The following is an 8,766-nucleotide window of genomic DNA, read 5'->3' as shown; positions in this document are numbered from 1 at the left end:
GAGTGATTTATCTCAAGCTCTAAACTTTTGGCATTGGAATTAAAAGCAGAATTTGAAGTAGTCTGTGCAAATAATCCCACAATTACAATCCAGTGCTTTTGCTTCATGCTATGCAAAGAGTCTGTTCAGCCATTCAAACTAGAAGTGGTTAAACGCAGAAACATGGAAGTCTGGAGCAGCAGGAAAATGCCATAGAAGTTTAACCTGAGATAGAAAAAAGACATAAAATTGTGTCTCAAAAACATGTGCAAGTGCTGTGCTTTTAAATACAAAAAAAAATCTATGCAATGAGCTGCTTTAAATGAGTCATTCAGAAATAAAGGAAGTTTCACTTTCTGGTGTGAGAGATGTGTGTTTCTCTGTTTATCCTTTTGCATATGTATGAATATATACACATGTATAAATACATGAAATGCTCACACTTGCAGTTGAACAGTTTTTCTATATTTCTCCCTCTTCAAATGGTGTAATTCATTCTTCAAGGATATTCATCCTAAAATCCACTTTAACTCATGCACTGCTAATTTAACAGAAAAGGCTTTCGGTTACAGCTTGAAGCTGCTTTTGTTGCCTTTTTCCTCCACTTGTGAAAGAGCCTTCTTGGAAGTAGTCAAGAATATTGACATAAAATGACAGGGTAAAACCAATGAATAATAGAGGGTGGGCAGCTACTGAGTCACCATGAAATACTGCAAATGGAATATGCTGAGCTTCGACTCGGCTCGATCTGGCTACCTGTGTGTCATTGCTGAGTTCTTCGAAGGGTGCCACTACAGAAGGCTGATGCAGGCAGCTAACCACAGGGAGATGGTAAAACTTCAAAGCTCTGGGAATAATAAAAGTCATGTCTGCCACTGTCTGCTTACTCACCCTTGAAACGAGCCGGTGTAAAAGCAGGAGAGAGTGATTTAGGCTCATGAACAAAATTACTTGTAGGCTGTCCTGTGTTAGAAATCAGTCATGTTTTGGTCTGAGCTTCTGATTATGCAGCCCTGGCTATTGGGAGAGGCAGGGAGTGATAGGGGCAGAGGAGGTCTCATGGAAAGGAAAACTGAGCCCTCTGAATTGCCCCACCACATGTGGGGAGTGCAGGGCCCAGCACTGGTAGGCAGCCCTCTGTGCTGGCATGGCCATGCCATTGCTTCTGGTCAGGGTTTTGCATGGTGACACGCTGCTGAGGGCTGGGATTTGCCGGTGCTGCCAGCAGACAGGAGTGATGAAGATTGGGATGCACATTGAACACGGCGTTTGAAGGCACAGGGAGATGCTTTATTGGCATAGGGCTTCTCACTCAGTGCCTTCCTCGGCATGGACATCTCTGCAGGGAGGTCTTTTACCCTTGCCGGAAGAAAGAGGGGAATGTTGCCCCATTGTTCTCAGGCTTCAAAACCAGTTCCCCTCCCTGAAACTGTTGCTTCCCCTCCCTGTGGGGCCAGTGGGGGGCTGATTTGGTGGCATTTTTCTTTCATGAGTCTGGAGTGAGTTAGCCTGGTTTTCAAACACCTTCCTCCAGCCTTTCCCTTATTGTACAGCCATATACTTCTGCTGGCAGGCAGTAAACCAGCAGTTAAATCCAAATCCCTTTCCGGCAGGCTCTCTGAGCCCCCTGTCCCCCCTCCTCACTGCCTGGGGCTTGGTCTTGCTGTACTGCTTTTGAAGGCAGGCGTACAGAAGTACATTCACCACAGTCTCAGTGTTTGCTGGAGGTGGGCGCTTGCTGGCTGCTGTGCCCAGAGCCCTACCTGGAAGAGCTTTCTTAGCCCAGCAAACCACACCATGGGACAAAGCCAGGTCCTTTCCTCCACTTGTTCTGTCCTGGGAGCCCATGAAGGCTGCTGGCATTTCCACTCACTGTCCACAAGAGTGGAGACCCCATGCAGACACCCTTCACACGTGGGGTAGCAGCATTGGGGTGAACCACGCTGGGGAACAGCTGAGGGAAATGAGCCTGGGAGTGCAACATCATGCAGAAGTGGCACCTCATTGTCCTCCCCCCCCCAACATGGTGTCCAGCACACACAGAGGGAATAATAATGATGTGTGGTGCTGGTGCCATACTGGGAACATAATGGGCCTGAGTGGTGGGTGGGTTGACTTGAGGGATGTGCAGTGATGTATTTTCCCATGCACTCTGGATGCCCTGGGTTGTAAAGCCTGCTGAGACTGCCAGGTGCTGCCACAGCCCAGTTCTTATCTGTTGCTTTTACTTGCTGCCCAGTACCAGGTTGCAGAGGACACAACTGAAGCAGTGGCATGGCAGAGTGCATGGGATGCCCACCCACCTGACACGGTCCCCAGACACATCCACCAACAGACACAGTGCTGCATAGATTCCACCAACAGCTTGCAGCTGTCAGGACAAGAAAGTCTGGACTGTCTCCTGCCTTTCAAATAAGAGCTGAGCAACATTGACAGGTCTGAGCAGAGGGGCAGTTCCAGTGCACCAGCTGTGTTTAATCCATGAAGGCCATCTCACAGGTGAGGCCAGCTCCCTACTGTGGGGGCCTGCAAGGGGACCCCTCCAAAGCAGGGGACTCAGCAGCACAGCCTTGGACACACATGTTGCATTTGACTGCTTTAATGTTTGGTGCAGCTCTGCAGTGCAGGCAGTGGAGCCAGAGGCTGGTGGTAGTCAAAAGAGAAGGGGGTTTGCAGCCCATGCTGCGGGTGCTTTTTGAAATGTTAATATCACATCATCTTGCTTCTACTTTTCTGAAGGAGTAAAGCCTAAGTTGAGCAAAAAACTCCCATTGGAGCTCACGAGAGTCAAACTTACCCGTCTTTTCAGCGGCTAGGAATTAATACAGAATACGTAATCCTTTAAAATGCTGGGCAAACCTTAACTAATCCTCTCAACACCCTTCTGGGCTAGCTAAATGTTACTCTCTCCTAGGTGCAGAAACTTAAGAGGAAACATTATGTGATTTGCTTAAAGTCACAGAGGGAATCAAGTGGGGCTAGAGATGGGGGGAGGTGTTTTATAGCCTGTGCCTGTGCTTGGGCTCATTGGAGGTGCTGCCTCTCAGCCAGTGTCGTTTTATAAAGTCATTCATGGTGGAGGGGAAACGTGCTGGTGTCTCCTCAGCACTGCAAGGAGTGGACCAGGTGATGCACTAGTGTACAGGGTCTTGGAGGAGCACGGGCAAAAGGAAGGGCTTTTGGGGACAGGGTTTTCAGGGAGCCCATGGCTCTGCAAAGGCTCTCTCACTTTGAAGTCAGTAAAGTGTCGGCTCATCAGCTTTAAGGCAGGAATTAAAACTTGCCATTCCAGGCTAAGCTTGCCGTGGGTCAGGGGGATGCCCCTCAGGGGGCTTAGCCTTAAGCCGTCTGCCTTTTAAGTGGGTGATAAACGTTGTCTGCAGAGCTGGGCTTGTTATCTTTGGGATTTACATCGCAGATACAGTGGCGGGACTGCCCTGTATTTGCAGACCAAGGGGAAGGATGAGAGCCTGCTGCCCCTGCCCGGGCTCAGCCGCCCACAGCACCTGCTGCTGCCTCGGGTCAGGCCAGGGTGTCCCTCGGGCAGCACTGCCCGTCGTTCCGCAGGGCACTTGCCTCCTCTTGTTTGTGGCTGGGATTTTAAATGGCCAGGTAGTGGGGGGTGTGTGTTTCTCTCACTGTCTTTAATTGCAACACATTAACCTCTCCCTGCTCCCATTCCAGTGGTGTGTTGGGTGGTTTGCTTGTTTTCCTTGCTTGTTTCTTGGCTCATTTGCTTGTTCCTCCTTGCTTGTTTTCTCATCTCTGAGCTGGCCAGGACTTTAGTTTACAGGTGAGAGATAAAATTCAATGGAAAGATTTGTGTGCGAAGCCACTCTCACTTGCAAAGATAAAGGTCACTCTTGTGACTCCAAACAGGGCTGGGGTTTGCCAACTGTTTACCCAGCAGACTGCAACTGTGGGGGGTTCAGGGCAGTTGCCATCCATCGGAAAGATGTTGTCCCCAGCCCTGTTTCAGCTGGGATCGGCAGTGAGGCTCCAAAGTCAGGATCTGTCCCCATGTGTGTGTTCCCACTGCCAGGGAAGGTTCCTGTCTCTGCTACCTTGTGCCTGGGCTCTTTTAATTAGAGACACATGGTTTATTATTTAAAAGAATATGCTTGCTGGTTGTTTGTTAGGATCTTGTATCTGAGAGTGCTGCAGCTTGTGAGCCTTAAATTAAGCTGTAGGAAGGACACTGAGCACCTGGGGAAGTGGTTGCTGCAGAACCAGAGCCTATTGTTCTCGCCCGAATAGTGGGAAAGCCATTTCCCCATGCTGGCTCTTTTACTTGGGAGCCAACTAATACACACGGCAGTTTGTTTCTCTCTCCATCTGTTCCAACTTCAGTTTATTCACGGCTCTGTAGGTATTGTACACTCAGCTGCCTTTTTTTTTTCCTTTTTTTTTTTTTTTTTTTTTTGTTTCTCGGAAGGGAGAGCCTCCCCTTTTCATGGTTCACTTATTCATTTTGTAGGTCTCTGGCTTCCTTGTCAAGATTTCTCTTTTGTTGTATTAATTGGCCTTAAATCTATAGTCAGGTGCTGCACACGTGCTTCTCGTGTACACCTTAACCATCTGCTGTGTTTCATCTCCATGGCACCCAGGCCAAATTCCAGCTCTGGTAATGACATCCTGCCTCCCTGCATTTTCCCTGTGCTTTTAATTGGCTTTAGTTCACTTTCTTTTTGGTTTATTTTCTGTCCCGGTGTGCCCCTCCACTCAGTGACGAGGAGAGGTGGCCTGGGGTGGTGAGGGCCTCCAGGCTGGTGGTACCCACCTGGGGGCAGCATGTCTGGCACTGTGAGGAGCAGCCACAACACAGCGTGATGACTGGAGAGTGAAATGGGGAAAACAGCGCTGAAAGCAGTTGCATGACTTTCAGAGGCATGCACTGAATTCTACATTTCCCCAAAGTCCTTTGAGGGGGAGAGTAGGTGGCTTTCTGAACCCAGTGCTGTTGCCTCCTGCCTGCCCTTCTGTCCAAACAGATCAGCTGTAGTCCCTGGGAGGGGGCAGAACAGCTCTCGATAACATTTGCCCTGGTCTTAACACTCCTAGATCTTGATCCCTTCAGGGTAAAACATCGTGTCCAAGTGATCCCAGAAGGCATTGAGGCTGCCGGAATCTCACCGGTACTGTTGCTTGGCTTATCTGGCACCTTAATAGTGCAACAGTTGTTAGCTTTGCAATTGGGTTTTGGGAGGAGCAGACTGGTGTCTGTGTTTGGGAATTGCTCTACACAGCCACAGATTTTCCTGGGAGAGAGCAGGTTCTTGTGATTCCTTTTTAGCTTTGTTTTTTTTAGCTGAAGTCTCATTATCATTGAAGAGATTCTTTAACATTTACGATTTGCTTAAAATCATGGCTTGAACTCCTTATCCACTTTGTCTATTTCTTCCCAGCATGAAAGCTTTCTCTTCTCTCTGCTAATCCTGTTACTTCCAGTGACAGCCTCAGACATGGGGATGAGCCACTAGCAGGGCTCTGTCTCACCTGTACACTCCAGCTGGGAGTCCCTACTGTCACAGCCTGGCTCCAGTTGTCATGCAGTGACCAGAGAGTGGATGAATGGGTGGGTGGGTGGGTGCACAGCCCAGAGCTGTCAGTGCCTAGCAAGAAGGTGGATGCCTGCTGAGAACGGCAGCATAACCTGCCTCTTATCCAGCCTTTCATAGCAGCTAAAATCTTCCTGATCCAGGACAGGACAGTGGTGGAAACTGTGCTGCAGGCAGCCCCTCAAAAAGCAAGTCAATGATGGGCATCGCTTTTTGCCTCAGTAGGCAAAACATCCATGGGACTTCAAATGCCAGGCAGTGGTTTCAACTGCTCTGGAAATGCCCAAGGAAGGATTTGAATCACAAGACTATTCGAGGGACTATTGCCACATGAAGTTATGTCACCTTCTGGTCTTATGTGAACCAATGGAAGGAATGTCAGGGCTTGTCCTTGCAGAGGTCCTCTTGCCCTGTTCTGGACAGACCTTCCCTTGACACAGCAGTAAGCTGCCCATGTTCCCTTCCTCTTAGAATCATAGAATTGTTTAGGTTGGAAGAGACCTTTAAGATCATTGAGTGCAACCATAAACCTAGCACTGCCAAGAGGATAAAGTACTTGTACCAAAGTCTGCCCTACCAAACCAGCATTGAACATAGAGGGAAAAAGACCAGTTCTTATCAACGAACAAAACAGTACAGATACAATAAAGCCAGGATCAGTGAATTACACTGCAAGCCTCAATTTAATTATGTACTACTTGTCTCTTCAGGTCTCTGTGAAGATGGTGGCCTGCACACATGTACATGTGGGAAAGTGTCTGCCCTGAAGTATTTAGAGTCCAAGTGAATGAGGCAGGTGGCAGGGGAAAGGAAAGGAAGGGCTATGGATCCCCCTTCCCTGATGCTGCATAGGCTGACTACAGTTCAGATTTTAATTGTATTTGGAAGCATGGAGATACAGGGAGGAGGTTTCTCCAAATGTCATTTGCTGGGATACTTCATAGCACACCTTTGGTGCATCTCTGAGTGATTAAATGTCCTTGAGAATTTAGTCTTTTATTTGCAAGACTTGGGAAATCAGCACCAAAATTCTGTCGAAAAGTAACTGACATGGTTAAAAGTAGTCTTTTAACCCTGGCAGCATCTGCTACAAGATAGAAGTTCTAGATTAGTAATATACTGAGTCAGATTTGATTGTTTCGGTTGTGTGGGTTGGTTTACTGGTGCAGTGGGTCAGCACTTTGCTTGTGTGTGTGCCCCAGCCCCATAGGTCTAATATCTGTAGTGATGGAACAGTTTGTGAATGCTGGTGGATATATCACTCCTGTGAGAGAGGGAGAAGTGATTTTTCACATTTTACAAGGAGATGGTGTGGCATAGAAGAAATGAGGTGTTTTTTTAACAGCATCAGAGAAGGAAGCACTGGCATGGTATGAGCACTGCCACCTCCATTGGGATGCTTACAGCAGGAGCAGAGGTCCCCTGGTTAATAGTTTGAAGCTCCCTCCTCCTTCCTCTTTCCTTGTTCCCACAGATCACATCAGCCCTCTGTGCCACAGCTTGTCACCTGATTTATGGGAACCATAAACTGCAAAACAGAAAGAAATAAAAATACTAAACACTTAGTTTTTTAAAAGGCCAACAGCGCATTGAAGTCTTGGTGATAATTTGCTCATAAAGAAATATTATGCTTCAGATCATAGTCCCAAGCTGCAGATGGAGGCTGAGGTCTGGCCTGAGTCTCTCTCACTTAGGCTGTAAAAGGAAAGGAATGGGATGAAAAAAACCCGACATAGCATGTGGGGATTAGGCTTGACTGTCTTGCTGTCCTTCATCTCCTATGCCTGGAAGGTCATGTGGAGAAGTGCTGATGTTCTCCAGAAAAAAATACTTGTCCTGTGTTGGAGGGACAGTGAGCTCATAGAGGGATGGGAGGCGAGAAGGGAGGGGAGGATAAAAATCCATGAGAAACAACGAACTGAGATTTATAGGCTGTGTGGAAGTGCCCAAATTGTTGAGTTTTGCTGTCCTTCATCTCCTATGCCTGGAAGGTCATGTGGAGAAGTGCTGATGTTCTCCAGAAAAAAATACTTGTCCTGTGTTGGAGGGACAGTGAGCTCATAGAGGGATGGGAGGCGAGAAGGGAGGGGAGGATAAAAATCCATGAGAAACAACGAACTGAGATTTATAGGCTGTGTGGAAGTGCCCAAATTGTTGAGTTGAGGGCTGTTCCGACTCAGCAGTGCAGGAAGGCTCACCTACTTTAATTGTGATATTGTCAGCATGGCCAGCCAAATGCTTGTTGGTGCTGCTTGGGCAGTAGTTGCCTTTAATAATTGCTGAATGCTGAGTTTTGGTCAATGTAGAGGGGTATCTCTATTTCCAGAGACAAAAAGCAGCCCCCAGCCAGTAAAAGCAGCGATTCAGTTAGGTACATGAGCAGGTTAGACCTTAAGTGGTGTCAACGTTTGATTGCTAGAGAGGTATCCCAACTGCCCCAGACAGGGGCCTGTTCTGAGATAAAATTCCTTTCTGATTAAGCTTCCTGCTACAAACACTGTCTGTGCCTATTTACCTACTGGGTTTGCACTGGAGACAGACACCTTGTGGTTAAAAGAAGTGCATTTCTCCCAGGGAGATCAAGGATCTCACAGCCAGTTCAGTGCAGACCTATTTTCTCCTATCTGATCTTCTCCACCTTACCCTGTCAAAACCACCTATTAGTCCACTGCCATCTCAAATGAGTCTTGCGATGAACTGGTAGGGTTGCAGGAGGGCAGGAAGGTTGTCAGCCATGTGTTTAACTTTTTTTTCTTAGTCCTTTCCTTATATCCCTCTGGCAGAGATGCTGCTGGCAGCACTGTCCTGCGCCTTGGACAGCACAAAGCTCGCTTGCCTTTATCAAGTCTTCTTACACAAAACTCTTCTTTAAAAGAGAACCTTTTAGGATGTGTGTTGTAGGGCCTCTTATAAAGGCTTGGGAACTGGGAGGAAATTGACACTTCTGGGTTTTTTGAGTTTTTCCTTTTAATTTTGGGGTTTTTGTTTTGTTTTTCTTTTGTTCTCTAATAACAAAAATGAACAGATGTTCCAGGAAGCCCTAACTTTGCTCTGGGACTCATAACATTCATGCAGCTACTAGGATCTTGTTAGTAAGTCTCTGCAGGGAAATGATCCTGATGGCCCAAATCCACCATTTCTTGTGGTAAGTGGATGTAGAAGTGGAATTTTGTTCCTTTCTCCAGTTGTATTTTCTGCTGCAAATATGAGGGAGAAGGGATGCTTTCTC

The sequence above is a fragment of the Acanthisitta chloris genome, unplaced genomic scaffold (assembly GCF_000695815.1).
Source record: "Acanthisitta chloris isolate BGI_N310 unplaced genomic scaffold, ASM69581v1 scaffold22560, whole genome shotgun sequence".
Taxonomy (NCBI): domain Eukaryota; kingdom Metazoa; phylum Chordata; class Aves; order Passeriformes; family Acanthisittidae; genus Acanthisitta; species Acanthisitta chloris.
Note: the sequence above shows the minus strand (reverse complement) of the source record.